The 18,638-nt window shown below is 39.0% G+C and overlaps 1 pseudogene; it reads right to left on the bottom strand.

The window, feature by feature from the left end:
- Nucleotides 1-3,099: 3,099 nt before the first annotated feature.
- LOC134326546 (tripartite motif-containing protein 16-like) lies at nt 3,100-18,250 on the bottom strand (annotated as a pseudogene).
- Nucleotides 18,251-18,638: the final 388 nt, after the last annotated feature.

The raw sequence follows: 18,638 nt of genomic DNA, 5'->3' as shown, positions 1-18,638 counted from the left end.
CCTAGCTTTAGTCACCAGATCCAGCCGGCGCGCTGATCCAACAGCGGCGGTGTTCAAATGATAATAATAATAATGACCTATCTAGTTAAATAAACATACAATTCCTCACTATTGTAACACACACTTGTAAGTTAATAAAACCTCAGCTGTATTCACATAACTTATTGTCTAAAGTTAACAGTGCTTATGTTTGTCATTTCTAGACTTCTAAACTAAGCCAGTTTCTTTAAACTTTATAATGAATCAACTTACAACTTTTGTTCATAAATGACATTTATTTAAACAACAAATGTTACATAAGTTTTCACCTTGGCTCTTGGTACATCTTTTAAAAAGGCAATGTGTACCCAAAATAAAAACAATGCCACTTTTGAACACATTTATTGCAAACAGGCTCCATACATGTTGTTTAGGAATAAATCTGCTCTTTGTAGTGCTGTAGTATTCTTCCTTGACCATTTCCACTTAATGAAAGGGACCTTCAGAACTCTGCAGAGAGAAAAAACAAGAATGCTAAATTGTGTTCTCAAACATGTATGTGAATAAAATTATTATCTGAATAGGGAGATATTTAGTACTCTTCATTCATCCCTACATAGGTCAATTAAACCCAATTACAACTTTAAAAAGAATTATAAATTCTTTAACACTCAGCACAGTCTAATAATTTACCATTGATTGCTAACGATTCGGATGGCTAACGAATCGGCTAGCTTAACATAATCTTTACCACTATTAGCTTACCCGAGCACTCTTGCACACGTTTTGTTCAAAGGCAACCCAAAGTTTATTTCGCCCCAGTTAACGTTCCGTTATACGCATTAAAGCACAAAACAACGTAACCACCATTTAAAATATCTGCCATGGACCCAAGTGGTGTAGTAGCTAACTGTTAACCTCATGTTAAGCGTTCATGGCCTCGGCAAACATGACGAAACAACAAGTAAATCCGTGCTAACAGTCAATACTGTTACATTTAAAGAGTTCGGTCGGCGCACACAATTTCACTTTTTATCACACAGGTTTTAAACATTGATAAACTCACCTGCTTTCCGCCGTTGGCGCTTTCGGTAGTAAACGCTCCAACTTGCCAAACATTGATAAACTCACCTGCTTTCCGCCGTTGGCGCTTTCGGTAGTAAACGCTCCAACTTGCCAAACTCCACTCGGTGTATCAATCTGCACTTAATTTGCCTCAAACTGTAGTCCAGAGTCAGGTGTGTCCCTCCGCCGCTGAAAGTAGTCCACTATGGTATAACGTGTGTTGTTGTTGTTTTTAATCAGTATTAATATTAATGGCTTTCTGTCTGTGAAAAAATGTGGTTAGCCCCATGCTCCCATGGTTTTAACGTTTTAAAAAATATTATTGTTCTGTCTAACTCAAAAATGGTGCCCACCTATAGGAATCGCCCACTCTTTCCCCTTTTCTTTTTTTTAACTGATAACTTACAGACATGAGTTAAATGAACATTGACAACTCAGAAAAACTCACAAGTAGTCAAGACAACTGATCCAAAACTTGTCATGACAGTTGGAGTTGAAAAGAAGAAATGAGTTCACATAACTTATTGAGGCTGAAATGTTTTACAGTGTACTACTGTCAGCTGTATAACCCATTTATCTGTTGTATAATGATTGCAGTCCCACACTACATACTGCATTCTTAAATATTTGCCACTGTTCAGTTGTACATTGAAGTTTCAGCACCTGAAATTGTACTTCAGCTGTTATTTCTGTAATATGTTATTTTTTTATTATGGAAAATTATTTAAATTATTTATTATTATGTGTTTAATCAGGGTTACAAAGCGTTAGTTCTTTACTCCTGAATGATTTTGCTAACTTTAAAAAAAATACTGTGATGTCGCCCTCTTGTGTCACTTTTGGAGAATTGTTAAATTAAAATAATATGATATACAATAGATAGATAAGATAGCACTTTATTAATCCCGATGGAAATTGTTTTGTTACAGCAGTAAAACACAGAACTCTACACAGAACTCTACACATTTAGAAAAAAAAACAGTAGGGGGGAATATACAAGTGCACCGCTATATACAAATATGGAGTAAAAACAGTATACTGTATCAATAAAGTATCAAAATACACATTTATTATTATCATTATAATTACCACTACCATTATCACCACTGTTTCAACATTATTACCATTACTATCACTAGATTATTAATAACAATAATAATAATGACAATAACAAAATGTGACAGCAAATTTGGGGTCTAGAAAATAAAGTGACTTCAGTGAATAAGTGGTTTACGATCAAGGAAAAACAGTTCCAATCAGTCCAGCAACATTAGATCTGGCTGCCTCGACTGTGAAGAGACTCGTTGTAGAGTCTGATGATGGTGGGTAAAGAAGATCCTTAAAGATTTTATGGATTTTACTGTTTTTACTTCAAAAGAAAGGAACCAGATCCTGAACCAACCCCTATTTCTGAACCCAGCCATAAGATTAGAATATAATGTAGCAAAAATCAACAGCTAAAAGATGTTTTATATGAATTTACACACAGATTTTTACCCACACAGGCATGCACTGACAATGAAATAAAAGGTAATTATAAAACAATATCAAAATAAAACAACAAAACATTGTAAATGGATAAAATAAATTAAGAGATTGTTATTTAAATATTATTGTAACTCAGTTCATAATGTAATAATACAGACCCTGTAGCGGAGGTCTTGCTAAAAGAATCAAGAAACAGTCTTTGGATGAAAGTCTGGGTTGTTCTCAAACATACCACATTTGTATGGTATAAAGTGAAAGATTTCTTCTGGAGAAAATAAACATTACGTTGTAATAAAATGTAATTTAAAAAAATCTAATCTCTCTCTCTATACAGGCTCATCGTGGAGGCAAATTGGTGGATAAGTGGGCGGGTCTAACCTGCTGTAGGCTGAATGAGCAGAGATAACACGTATCTAAGTTCTGCTGTATTATTCCTCACTGAATAAATGGTGGTTAATAAATTGAAAAAGAAAATCTTCATAAATGTATCACTGCCTCACAGATTCTACAATCACCCAAACAGTTTAATGTTACACTTTCATTTAAATTTTACATTTAATTTGTTAAATCTGACAGTTTCACTTTTGATCCTGAATAAACCCAAAACCCCGGGTAGAGGAGCTGAGTGAACGTGGTCTGAACTCTGTGGAGGAGCTTCATTGTATCAGAGACGCTGTAGAAGGACAGAGTTCCTGCTTCATAATCCACATACACTCCTATTCTAGAGGAACTCGGCATTATGGGAATTTTAGTCTCTTTGTTATTGTGCCTGAATGAAAATCTGGATGAAGAACAGAACAAACTCCAGGACTGATCATTCCGTCCAAACACACACTCACCACCACGTCCCTTCCTGCTGATGCTTTTATATGACACTGCTATATAAACCCCATGATTCCCACTCCACTCAACCTCCCAGTAACAGCGTCCACTCACACTCTCTCTACACACAACCTGGTAGTAATGATCAAATCTATCTGGATGATCAGGATACGACGGTAATGTTTGACTGCAGGTCACCACTTTGTTCTCCTCAGACAGACGGAGGTTTTTATGTGCTGTGTTTGGATCCAGTGTGAACCGACAAACATCTGGAGAGGAAACACAAAATAAACCAATTAACACAAAAAAGAGAGTGTGTGTGTCTACAGTGTGTGTAAGTGTGTGTGTGTGTAATTATACCTATGTCTAAGTGTGTGCATGTGAGAGTGTGACACTAGACAAACACACACAAGCACTGCATATACACACAAATAATACTCACACACACAAACACTACACATACACACATACATTACACAAACACTACACAATCACACAAACACATACAAACCCTACACATACACACAGACACTACACATACATACACTACACACATACAAACCCCACGCATACACACAGACAGTACACAATCACACATACACTACACAAACACACATACATTACCCAAACACATACAAACCCCCTACATACACACAAACAGTACACAATCACACAAACACTACAGAAACACACACATACATTACACAAACACACACCAATGCTACACAAACACACATGAACACTATACAAACATACATAAACAGTACACAAACACTCCACACACACAAACACTACACAGATATACAAAGACCCAACAAACAGGGGGGTATTCCAGAAAGCGGGTTAAGTGATTAAACCGGGTAAGTTGACGCAGAATTAAGGAAAACTCAGGGTTTTCCGTTCCAGAAACCGAGATTAAAGAGAGCCTGTGTCAGTTACTATAGCAACTTACGCTCTGAAGCTAACCTGCTCGCTGGCAGGTTAATTTAAACCTAACCCGGGGTTACTCACACTTTTCTCATGTAAACCTGGCGTGTTCTTTACTCCAGGATCCAGTGGATCCCGACGCGCTAATTATTCGAAGAGATCTTAGTCATTAAACTCAGATTAATCATTTCCCGATGAATTTCTTCGCAAACCTTTCCGTTTATATAACAGTCAGTCAATTCGGGGAGAGTGGGGACGGTTGCAACAAGGGGCAGTTGCAACATTATTAATCACAATAATCACAATATTAATAAAAAGGCTTGTTACAACATTAATTATAGCATTATGGATGAAATGTTATGGATTAATATAGAATACCTTTAACACACACACTTAGTAAATATATATATATATATATATATATATATATATATATATATATATATATACTGTATATATATACAGTGTATCACAAAAGTGAGTACACCCCTCACATTTCTGCAGATATTTAAGTATATCTTTTCATGGGACAACACTGACAAAATGACACTTTGACACAATGAAAAGTAGTCTGTGTGCAGCTTATATAACAGTGTAAATTTATTCTTCCCTCAAAATAACTCAATATACAGCCATTAATGTCTAAACCACCGGCAACAAAAGTGAGTACACCCCTTAGTGAAAGTTCCTGAAGTGTCAATATTTTGTGTGGCCACCATTATTTCCCAGAACTGCCTTAACTCTCCTGGGCATGGAGTTTACCAGAGCTTCACAGGTTGCCACTGGAATGCTTTTCCACTCCTCCATGACGACATCACGGAGCTGGCGGATATTCGAGACTTTGCGCTCCTCCACCTTCCGCTTGATGATGCCCCAAAGATGTTCTATTGGGTTTAGGTCTGGAGACATGCTTGGCCAGTCCATCACCTTTACCCTCAGCCTCTTCAATAAAGCAGTGGTCGTCTTAGAGGTGTGTTTGGGGTCATTATCATGCTGGAACACTGCCCTGCGACCCAGTTTCCGGAGGGAGGGGATCATGCTCTGCTTCAGTATTTCACAGTACATATTGGAGTTCATGTGTCCCTCAATGAAATGTAACTCCCCAACACCTGCTGCACTCATGCAGCCCCAGACCATGGCATTCCCACCACCATGCTTGACTGTAGGCATGACACACTTATCTTTGTACTCCTCACCTGATTGCCGCCACACATGCTTGAGACCATCTGAACCAAACAAATTAATCTTGGTCTCATCAGACCATAGGACATAGTTCCAGTAATCCATGTCCTTTGTTGACATGTCTTCAGCAAACTGTTTGCGGGCTTTCTTGTGTAGAGACTTCAGAAGAGGCTTCCTTCTGGGGTGACAGCCATGCAGACCAATTTGATGTAGTGTGCGGCGTATGGTCTGAGCACTGACAGGCTGACCCCCCACCTTTTCAATCTCTGCAGCAATGCTGACAGCACTCCTGCGCCTATCTTTCAAAGACAGCAGTTGGATGTGACGCTGAGCACATGCACTCAGCTTCTTTGGATGACCAACGCGAGGTCTGTTCTGGTCTGTTCTGAGTGGACCCTGCTCTTTTAAAACGCTGGATGATCTTGGCCACTGTGCTGCAGCTCAGTTTCAGGGTGTTGGCAATCTTCTTGTAGCCTTGGCCATCTTCATGTAGCGCAACAATTCGTCTTTTAAGATCCTCAGAGAGTTCTTTGCCATGAGGTGCCATGTTGGAACTTTCAGTGACCAGTATGAGAGAGTGTGAGAGCTGTACTACTAAATTGAACACACCTGCTCCCTATGCACACCTGAGACCTAGTAACACTAACAAATCACATGACATTTTGGAGGGAAAATGACAAGCAGTGCTCAATTTGGACATTTAGGGGTGTAGTCTCTTAGGGGTGTACTCACTTTTGTTGCCGGTGGTTTAGACATTAATGGCTGTATATTGAGTTATTTTGAGGGAAGAATAAATTTACACTGTTATATAAGCTGCACACAGACTACTTTTCATTGTGTCAAAGTGTCATTTTGTCAGTGTTGTCCCATGAAAAGATATACTTAAATATCTGCAGAAATGTGAGGGGTGTACTCACTTTTGTGATATACAGTGTATCACAAAAGTGAGTACACCCCTCACATTTCTGCAAATATTTCATTATATCTTTTCATGGGACAACACTATAGACATGAAACTTGGATATAACTTAGAGTAGTCAGTGTACAGCTTGTATAGCAGTGTAGATTTACTGTCTTCTGAAAATAACTCAACACACAGCCATTAATGTCTAAATAGCTGGCAACATAAGTGAGTACACCCCACAGTGAACATGTCCAAATTGTGCCCAAATGTGTCGTTGTCCCTCCCTGGTGTCATGTGTCAAGGTCCCAGGTGTAAATGGGGAGCAGGGCTGTTAAATTTGGTGTTTTGGGTACAATTCTCTCATACTGGCCACTGGATATTCAACATGGCACCTCATGGCAAAGAACTCTCTGAGGATGTGAGAAATAGAATTGTTGCTCTCCACAAAGATGGCCTGGGCTATAAGAAGATTGCTAACACCCTGAAACTGAGCTACAGCATGGTGGCCAAGGTCATACAGCGGTTTTCCAGGACAGGTTCCACTCGGAACAGGCTTCGCCAGGGTCGACCAAAGAAGTTGAGTCCACGTGTTCATCGTCATATCCAGAGGTTGGCTTTAAAAAATAGACACATGAGTGCTGCCAGCATTGCTGCAGAGGTTGAAGACGTGGGAGGTCAGCCTGTCAGTGCTCAGACCATACGCCGCACACTGCATCAACTCGGTCTGCATGGTCGTCATCCCAGAAGGAAGCTGACGCACAAGAAAGCCAGCAAACAGTTTGCTGAAGACAAGCAGTCCAAGAACATGGATTACTGGAATGCCCTGTGGTCTGACGAGACCAAGATAAACTTGTTTGGCTCAGATGGTGTCCAGCATGTGTGGCGGCGCCCTGGTGAGAAGTACCAAGACAACTGTATCTTGCCTACAGTCAAGCATGGTGGTGGTAGCATCATGGTCTTGGGCTGCATGAGTGTTGCTGGCACTGGGAAGCTGCAGTTCATTGAGGGAAACATGAATTCCAACATGTACTGTGACATTCTGAAACAGAGCATGATCCCCTCCCTTCGAAAACTGGGCCTCATGGCAGTTTTCCAGCAGGATAACGACCCCAAACACAACCTCCAAGATGACAACTGCCTTGCTGAGGAAGCTGAAGGTAAAGGTGATGGACTAAACCCAATTGAGCACCTGTGGCGCATCCTCAAGTGGAAGGTGGAGGAGTTCAAGGTGTCTAACATCCACTAGCTCCGTGATGTCATCATGGAGGAGTGGAAGAGGATTCCAGTTGCAACCTGTGCAGCTCTGGTGAATTCCATGCCCAGGAGGGTTAAGGCAGTGATAATAATGGTGGTCACACAAAATATTGACACTTTGGGTACAATTTGGACATGTTCACTGTGGGGTGTACTCACTTATGTTGCCAGCTATTTAGACATTAATGGCTGTGTGTTGAGTTATTTTCAGAAGACAGTAAATCTACACTGCTATACAAGTTGTACACTGACTACTCTAAGTTATATCCAAGTTTCATGTCTACAGTGTCGTCCCATGAAAAGATATAATAAAATATTTGCAGAAATGTGAGGGGTGTACTCACTTTTGTGATACACTGTATATATATATTTATATATATATATATATACTGGTAGTAGTATTTTTACAGCCACATTAATAAGTGAAAACTCTATCTGTGCACAAATAAAAAAAAAAATCTTTGCAAAATTATGTTAAAGTATGATTTTACTACATATCGATGAATGTTGGAACTGCCCTGTTATGGGTCTATTCAAGTATTATTTTTTACACATATTATCATATGTATATATGTTACAGCTGTGTGTGGGTAGCTGACAGATGTACGTAGATGTGGATTTTATTTTATTAAAATGTTGTCTTTTCAATACAAACAGTATCTGAGGAAAAGTATGCCTAGCATTGAAACTCTTGTTTGTCTGTAATAAATATCAAAGATGAATGCCACAAAGTAGCAGGTTTGTCTTTATTAATAAAGATTAAAACTGGAAAGTAATAAAAAATAGCTCTGCACTATCTTCAGGATTCCCAAGGGTTAGTGGCTGCATGGATGGAGCCCACATTCCCATTAAAGCATTAGCAGAAAATGAAAAGGATTATTTGAACAGCAGACAGAATATCCCTCCACGTACAGGTAGTGACCATTATCTTAAAAAATAAACAAATGTCAAATAAAACAGTTTAACATTTAATACACATTTTGCAACTTACTGTTCTCCATCAGATCTTATGTGATGCTACCCACATTACAAATATTGAAGCCAAATGGTCAGGCTCTGTGTATGATTACTGAAAATAAAACAATGCAACAAGTTCATTTCCTTGTACTTATTCTTTAGTGAGAACATTAATATTTATACACCCTTAGCACCGACAACCATCTTATTTTTTTTTGTCATTCTTTTTTTTTTATTAGGAAAAAAAAGAAAAAAAACATGCCTTACATTACACAGTTTTACATTTTCATCTCCACCAGAGGGAGCCTCTGATACATTAATACAGGGCATTTTTCTATATTTCAAGAATTATGTACTTTATGAACCAACCCAACAGGGGAAGAAGAACAGAATAGAGAGAGGAAAAAGAAAGAAAGAAAAGAAGAACCCCCCCCCCAAAAAAAAACCCCACCTACACGCATCCAAGGAGGTTTTGTTATACATACATATCACTCTTCAGGCATTAACTCCTTAAGTATGCTAAGACCAACAGAAATCTGGTCTTATTGGCTCAATGTACTCAGTGAATCGTTTCCATATCCGATTAAATTTGCCTTTCTGCATATTAAGAGAGGAGGATAAACTTTCCATCACATATATCTCATGAATTATTTCCAACCATTCGTCAATAGTGGGAGGCACAGAGTTTAACCACCTCCTCGTTATTGCTTTCTTGCTGGCTGCTAGAAGAACCAGCATTAGTTTCCTATCCCTTTCATTTAGTGTTATATTAGAGATATTGCCCAGATACAAGACTTCACACCTTAATGGGATTTCACACTCAAAAATTTGTTCCATATTTCTGCATATGTCCTTCCAATATGGCATAAGAATTTTACAGTCCCAAAATATATGATGGTGGTTAGCATCCTTTTGCCCACAGAGTCTCCAGCACTCTGTGCCAGTGTCCATGTGCCGTTTTTGCAGTGGGGAAATAAAATACCGCATGATGTTCTTCCAGTTAAATTCCCTCCACATAGCGGAGCGGGTCGACTTCCATTGTAATTCGCATGTCCTGTGCCATTCATCCTCACTAATAAGGAAATTACCTTCTCGTTCCCATTTCTCCTTAACATATAGCGTATTATCAAATTTAGCCTGTTGGAGACCATTACAGATCCTAGAAATTATTTTATTACATATGCCTGAATCATTTGCGGACAGAAATACTTTAAAAATTCCCTCCTCTCTTTTTTCTATTGATTTCGGCATATTTTGATCAAAATAATGCCTTGCCTGTAAGTATCTATAGAAGTCATCCCTTTCCAGACCATATTTAAGTTGTAATGAATTAAAGCTCATGAAAATTCCTTTGTCCAGAAACGTAAAGTAGTTTGTAAGACCTTTTTTTATCCACAGTTTAAATCTGAAATCAAGCCCGTTTGGAAGAAAATCTGTATCAAATGCACACCATCTTAGCATTTTAGACGATTTTTGTATATAGTACACTTTGACTACCTCACGCCATGTTTTCAATGCCACTTTTATCCAAGGAACATGCTCATCTATTACCTTACTTTCCAATTTATAATCAGCAATTAAAGCTGCTATTGGTCCTATCTGACACAGTGATCTCTCAATTTCGATCCATCTTGATGAATACATTGGGTTACACCAACAGACCACTGGTCTTAATTGAGCTGCATGGTAATAGTCCCGTAGGCAGGGAAGATTCAATCCTCCTCTGTCTTTTCTCAGCATCAGTGTTTTAAATCTGATCCTTGGTTTTTTCCCATTCCACAAAAATCTCGATATTAACTTATTCCATTCATCAAACTGCTGGGGGGGGGAACCTCCACTGGTAGAGTTTGAAAGAGGTACAGCAATTTTGGCAACGTATTCATTTTGATAGCCTCCACTCTAGAATGTAGGCCTAGGAAAGGTATAGTATTCCATCTCTGTATATCTAACTTAATTCTTGCATTTATGGGTAGGAAATTTAGATTGTATAATTTTGAAATGTCTTTAGATAAATGGACCCCTAAATATTTAATTGAGTGTGCATCCCAATCAAGACTATATTTCCTTCTAACCTGGTCCGGTGGGTCATAATTCAGTGTCATTACTTGAGTTTTTTTAATGTTGAGTTTATACCCTGAAAGCTTCCCATACTTTTCGAGAAAGGTTATCAGTTTTGGTAGCGAATGCGTAGGCCGCAATAAATAAATTAGTAAATCATCAGCAAACAAAGCAAGCTTATGTTCCCTAGACCTTATTTTTATACCTTCAATACCCGGTTCTTGTCTTATCCACTGACTCAGCGGTTCAATAAACAAAGCAAAGCAAAGGGGGGAAACTGGGCACCCCTGTCTTGTTCCTCTTTGCAAGGTAAAGGAATTTGAAATACTGCCATTAATCTTAATTTTTGCAGATGATCCACCGTACAGCACCCGAAACACATCAATTATTGTTCTATGAAAACCAAACCGTGACAAGACCTTATGTAAAAAACACCATCTAACGGAATCAAAGGCCTTTTCCGCGTCTAAACTTAATAGGGCAGCTTCTAATTTATGTTGATTAATATAGCTAATTATATGCAATGTCCTCCTAATATTATCCTGTGTTTGTCTTTCTCTGATAAAACCAGTCTGATCCAAATTAATTAATTCGGGTAATATTTTTTCTATTCTTCGTGCTAATATAGATGTAAACAATTTATAATCAACGTTTAATACACTAATTGGTCTATAGTTTCCACACTCTTCCTTGTCCTTTCCTTCCTTTGGAATAACTGAAATTATAGCAGTTTGCCAAGAGGGTGGAATTTCTTTTTTTTTAATGACCCAGTTAAAGACTTCCAGCAATGTCGAGGTCAACTCTTCTTTAAATGACTTATACCATTCGGCTGTAAAGCCATCCGCACCTGGGGACTTATGTATTTTTAATTTGGTTATTGCTAAGTGCAATTCCTCTTTTGTTATTTCAGCTATCAAGTTTTGGTTTTGTTCGTCAGTAACTGATGGTAAGGTTAAAGAGGCTAAGAAAGAATCAATCTGAGGTTCGTTGTCCATCTGCGGTTGAGAATATAATCTCTCGTAATATCTTTCAAAACATTGCTGGATCTTTTCAGGTTTGTCCTCTATTTTTCCTGAGTCAGGGTTTCTTATTTTCAGAATATTATTACTAGCCTGTTGCTTTCTCAGTTTGTAGGATAACAATTTCAGGGATTTCCCTCCAACCTCATAATAGCGTTGTTTTAGGAGTAGTACGTTCTTTTGTATCTCTTCAGTATATATTAACTCAATCTCTTTTTTTGTCTTATTTATTTCTTCTTTTACCCTAGTATCCTTACTGGCGATGTATTCGTTCTGTATCTGTTTCAATTTAGTTTCCAAATCTCGCAGCCTCCGCTGTTTGTAGGCCTTTAAATAGGAGGTAACTGCAATAAGCTTGCCCCTCAACACAGCTTTTAACGCATCCCAAAGTATGGGCTGTGTCACCTCTCCATTATTGTTTATTTCTAGGTATGTGTTTATCTCCATCTTTAATTGCTCCGTAACCTGTGGGTTGTTCAATATATTTGAATTTAATCGCCAAAGCCTAGATCTGTGTCTCTTATTCATGTACAAGGTCATGTAGACAGGGCTATGATCCGAGATATCCATTAACCCTATAGAGCATTTTTCTACTCTATGTAGGTCCCTGCCAAACATAAAAAAATAATCTAATCTAGAGTAGGTATCATGCGGAGGGGAATAGTATGTATAGTCCCTACCTCTTGGGTTTTGTTCCCTCCAGACGTCTATAATCCCAGTCTCCTCCAGTAGCAGGGCAAACTTTTTACTAATTGGGTTAGATTTTGAATCTAATTGAATCCGGGAAGAATCTAGTCTATGATTCAAACGTATATTCATATCCCCTCCGCAAATTAAAACCCCCTCTGCCTTTGTAACCATTAAGTCAAATATCTCTCTATAGAAATTCCAGGTGCTGCACGGCGGGGCATACACATTCAGAACACTGATCAATTCCCCATCAACTTTCCCAGTAATCATCACATATTTGCCTTCTTTATCCCGAACTTCTGATACATGTTCATAATTCAATGTTTTATGTATCAGTATTGCCACTCCCCTCCTATGCCCCGACCCATACTGGGAGGAGAATACCTGCTTAAAACCTCCTCTTGCTAGCTTGGCATGCTCTGTTCTATTGAGATGTGTTTCTTGCAGTAGAGCTATTTGTATCTTATCTTTCTTTAATTTTGATATAATCTTTCCTCTCTTAATCGGATTAAGTACTCCGTTCACGTTAAATGAAATTATTCCTACAGTTCCCATTTTGTTTCTTTTTTTTTTTTTCCTCTTATTGCCATGTATAATCCTCCTCCATACTTTAACCTCCAGAGTAGGTACATAAATACAAAATAATTCACTTGCTGTGTAGGTAATGTAAATAGATAAAATAAACTCAGAACAACATGAGTGACTTCTAATACTGAGGTCGTTTCTATGACCTTACTTGAGCTAAAAAATAGCTCCAAGGGAAAACCCCTCTCTCTGTAACGATTGAGAGGGCCCTTAACCATAGCCTTATGTAGGAGTTCCATCCAAGCCTTTAATACCTTAATCGTTTGTAAAATACAGTCCACTAGGCCATTATAGAAATTCGCTGTTCACATTTTGATGGTAAGGGCAGAGTGTAACATACTCACCAACCACCATTTCTTTTATGTACTAATAAGAGCACTTATTATGGTCAGACACCACCAAAATTAGCCCTGTTGCACTGTTCTTTTCTAATCCTTCCCTACGTCTTGCGAGGGACGATCTCGTCTGAAGGATTGTAGCTTTTCCTTGTAACTTGCTTTGCGTCTAAATCTAGCCCGCTCTCCCGGGCCCCCCACTCTGTGCCAAGCAAGTTGTTTCAGCTGTTCCATTAACGTCTCCGGTGGTTTGATAACTTGTACAGGCAAACCTCTCTTCGACATGTCATCCGTTGCCTCCTCTGCCGTGTCATATGTCTTCATCCCATCCTCGTATCTTACTCGTAGCCTGGCCGGGTATAACGTTTGAAATCGAATTTCTTTCTCTTTCAGGACTTTCCGAGCTTCTGCGTATGCTTTCCGCTTTTCAAGTATCCGCGGAGCATAGTCATTATCCAGGTTGATTTGTTTACCTTTCCATATGAAGCCTTTCTTTTGCCAGGCCAGGCGGAGGATTGTTTCCTTTATTCTGTAGCTGATGAATTTCACGAGGATGGACCTTGGTTGAGCTCCGGCGGGGGGTTGCGCGCCCAGGGACCGGTGTGCCCGCTCGATGTTGAGATGTTCCTCTGATGAAATGTCGAGATTTTCTCTCAGAATTCTCTCTACAAAGGAGATCACGGACGTAGAATCACTCTCAGACCCCTCAGGTATCCCGTAGATCCTAATGTTTTCGCGTCTGGAGCGGCTCTCCTGGTCTGTAATTTTAGACTCCATTTGTGCCTGTAGCTTTAGCATTTCTGCTAAAATGTCCTCCGTGTTTTGAATCCTCTCCTCCACTTTCACGATTCTGTTTTCCGCCTCCGCCAGCCTGTTGTTAGTTTTCATAATCTCGCCTTTGATATCTTTAAGCTGTCTTTTGTTGTCCTGACGAAAATCTCTCAGTTCTCGAAGAATTAGTCCCATATCTACCGTGTCTTGTGAGCTAGCTTCTCCCTCGCCCTCGCTACCGTCCGCAGCAGAAGCACTCTGTTCCCCCTCGTCGTAGATCCCGGTTCGCTGCAAACTTTTCTTACTTTTAAACCTAGTATCCATGTCTACCCCTCTTTCTCATCCAATTTAAATTACTTAAGTAGTGGAATCAAAGCATTCAGGGGCTTTTAACTCGTAATGATTCGGACAGGCTTCTCCTATGCTGCCGCTGCCATGGTGTTGCAACCGGAAGTCCCGACAACCATCTTAAATTCAAGCAACTGAATTTCTAGCCTTGTCTGTTTTATATGCTCCACCTGAGGATCACACTTTGTAATTTGTTTTTCCAGATGGACCTTGTATGGATCATTTACACCCAACTTGAAAGAAAGAGGCAAAAATAGCATGTTATGATCAAACATAGCTTTTTGTGTTCTAAATATTTCAGATATTTGGTAAGACAATTTTACTGTTCTAATCTGAGCTTTGGAGGTGGATGGTCCCTCATCTGATTCGGAACTGCCCATCACATTCTGTTAGAGGACAGTCACACATTATCATGGTAGATCAAATGAAATGCCATGCTCTATGTTCAACATATACTGTTCCTCTGTAGGCCTCCCAGTATCATCCCACTCTGAGGCAGCGGAGATGTTTTCTCGATCATCCTTCAACAGTGTTTTTTTTTTTTTTGTATTAAAGAACATTATTTATACTCATAAGGATCTAGGGACATTTAGATCACTAACGATTGCAGGAGACTCAAAACCACACCACCAATCACTGGAGAAATGGCAATAAAAAGTGTTCAGACTGTACCAATGCAGTTCTTAATATTCCACAGTTTATGCACTACAAACTAATGATTTACATGTAATAAACATGCCCTGAATATAAACAGTTTTTGTATTTCATTTTTATCTGCTGCTTTGTGCATCTGATTCCACTTGGATTACACCTAGATTGAGTAAATGAAAGGGAAAAATGTGTAAAATCGAGACATATTACAACTGACATATTAAACATTTTGCCATATCCTTCTGCTAAATGTTAAATTATGTTTAAACAAGTTTTTTTTATTTACTCTAAACTCACGCATTAACTCACATTTAACTAACATTTTTTCTTTGCCATTTGCGACGTCTTTTTTTACGGACACTGCTGTATTACTTTTACGTCTAAAACATTTTCATGATCTGCACATGCAAACATTAAAATGAACAGTCCTATTGGTGTAAAATGTGACGGACTACTTTTTCTTTCATTCACATCCATGGTGAATCCATTTATCGCCACTCCATTGAGAATGCCTGTTTATAGTTAACCGTGAACACGCTTCTTCTGGGTTCAATCTACTCAGAGTTGAGTAATCTAACCCTGAACCGGTTTTCTGGAACAGAAAACTCTGGCTATGACACGGCGAGATAAGTCAACTCGGAGTTCAGGTTTAAGTTTGAGGTTTGTTAAACCCGCTTTCTGGAATACCCCCCAGGACAAAGACACACACCAGCAACACACAATCCAACAACAAACACACACACAGTCATGCTAATGAAGCTCTTTGAATTGTGTGAGTTTAAGAGCATGTGTAAGACTGTGTGTGTGTGTGTGTCCGCTAATGTGAATGTGTAAGTGTGAAAGTGTGTAAGAGTGTGTGCGTGTCTAAGCATGTGAGTGTCTGTGTAAATGTGTGTTAGTGTGTGTGTGTGTTTCAGTGGTTTCTGTGACTGAGAATGATTGAGACTGATGAGAATGATCTCCTGGATCAAAAATATACAGACAGAAGTTTAAATGATTGTCTTACTTCTTTTAACTTCATGACCTCGGAAGTGTGACAAATGTGTAAAAATACAGATAACTGGGGGGTGCAAATACTTTTTCACTGCACTGTGTATGTTTGTGAGAAACTTACATTGTAGAAAATCTCTGATTTCTGGTTCAGAAGGTGAAGTAATCCGGACTTTCTTCACTGCAGAAAGAGTAACAGTACAATCACTAATCACAGTAAATAAATATTTGACATGTTCTCCCAGTGTTTGTCTAAATTGGCCTTAAGTCTGAGTAACTGACCAAGATTCAACCCTGGACTTACTGTGACCATGACCAGTACTGGGATAATGAGTAAATGAATGATGTTGTTAGACGTAAAATCTTCATGTTGGTGGATTTGAGTGTTCTGTTTGATGTTTGAGTACTGAAGCATTTTGGAGACAATGGAACACTGAGGGCTTGAACTCACCTTCATCTGGTATCCTCTCACACTGATCTTTCCAGGATTATTCTACTTTCTCTCTCAGCAGAGATACAGACTTTGTAACATCATCAAATGAGAGGAAAGGACTGATTCTGATGGTGGCTGATTCTGCAGATCCAGCAGGAGCCAAGAGAGACTGAAAATTCTACATCCAGACAGATAATGTTCACAGAGAAACAACAAGATGATGATGAATCACAAATGATGGATGACAGACATGAAGCATCAAGTTTCAAAGATTTTGAGTTTAGGGAACGTCAAGTTACAAGGTTCCGCTGTAATTTATTACTTGGACTGGTGCAGCAATAATATAATTATTTTTAGTGCTGTTACCTGGAGGAAATGGACGGGATCCTCTGTGTGCGAAAGCTGTTCCAGTTCAGCATCTTTCCTCTTCAGCTCTACAATCTGCTGCTCCACCTGCTTCAGGACTTTTTCAGCTCGACTTACTCGACTTCTGCTGTCTCTCGATCTCTGATCAGATCTTTTAGCTCAGAGCATCTTCTGTTAATTGAGTTGATTAGTTCAGTACAGATCCTCTCAATGTTCTTCACTGCTGTCTGTGCAGAACACTGTTAGAAATTCAGAAAGAGGAAATGTTTCTCACTCAGATATTTGTCCATCCTTCACATTTATATGTAGCTACTGGCCAGACTAAGACTTTCATCACTCATAGCTTGGTGATGGTGCTAAATGGCTTGCTTTTTCTTTTTGGGTGGCTCAGTCAAAGTCCAAATCAGATCTCATCACTCTTATAATTATTAGAACAGAATTGTTGTACAGCATCAAACACCAACTAACCAGGCAGAATTTAATTTTTATTTTTAATTCATGAACAAAAATGCTCCATCACTTGCAAAGTTACCTGAGATATAAAATATCTCATTTTTAATGGCGATTGGTTTAATGGGGGAGAGTAGGACTGATCCTGAGAGCTTTTTGTTTATAAAACTTACCTTGTGAGACTCCACAGCGTTTATCAGCTCACAAAGTTCCTTCTCTCTGTTCTGGATTTTCTCCTGGAATTTTCTCTGGATCTTCAGCAGCTGCTTCTACACAGAATAACAATTCAGGATTTACTTGTATTGTGTACAAGCACCACATAAACAACGTAAGTGTAAATGCTAATGAGTTGTTACTTGTTAAAGAGAGCTGTATAATATTTTACCTGTTTCTCAGTTCTTTCTGCTGCAGCTGATATTGTATCATGTCCTTTATGATCATCCATGGTACACATCAGGCAGATACACTGCTGATCAGTACGACAGTAAACCTCCAGCAGTTTATTATGCTGAGAGCAGATCTGATCCTGGAGTCGTCTGGAGGCTTCAACCAGCTTGTGCTTCTTAAAAGCAGAAGATTTATAGTGAGGCTGAAGGTGAGTTTTACAGTAAGAGGCCAAACACACCAGACAGGATTTAACTGCTTTGGATTTTCGCTCTGTACAGAAATCACACTCCACATCTTCAGGTCCAGAAGAACAGTGTCCAGGATGTGGAGCTTGAAGTTCTGTTTTCTTTAGTTTCTCCACAACTACAGCCAGAATTGTGTTTCTCCTCACAACAGGTCTTGGAGTGAAGGTTTGTCTACACTGTGGACAGCTGTGTGTTCCCTTATCATCCTCCTGATCCCAGCAGTTATTAATACACACCATACAGAAACTGTGTCCACAAAGAATAGTTACTGGATCCTTCAGTGTTTCCAGACAGACTGAACAGCTGAACTCGTCCTGAGTTACTGAAATTTTGGATTCAGCCATTTTTCTACACGGAAACAGAAACACCAGTAAACACAGCAAGTTATTTACAGCAGCTCAGACTTTCTGGTTTAGTTTGTGAGCGTTATGTTCAAAACAAGTGTGTTTAAATCAAATCAACAATTTGAACTACATAAAGTAACAATACACAGTAATGTACAGAAGTGTGGAAATGTATAAACTCACCTGCATTCATCAACTTCAATTATCAACAAAACTACACACACAGACACGGAACAGATCCACACTCGAACAGAACAGGATCAGATCAGTTTCACTTCTGCTGAACTAAAGGAGAGAGAGAGAGAGAGAGAGAGAGAGAGAGAGAGAGAGAGAGAGATTCCACAGAGAGTGAAGACATGTATAAGATGAGCTCCTGATTTTATTTAGT

Source organism: Trichomycterus rosablanca, chromosome 14, assembly GCF_030014385.1.
Source record: "Trichomycterus rosablanca isolate fTriRos1 chromosome 14, fTriRos1.hap1, whole genome shotgun sequence".
Classification (NCBI taxonomy): Eukaryota; Metazoa; Chordata; class Actinopteri; order Siluriformes; family Trichomycteridae; genus Trichomycterus; species Trichomycterus rosablanca.
This window is presented reverse-complemented; position numbering and strand designations above follow the sequence as displayed.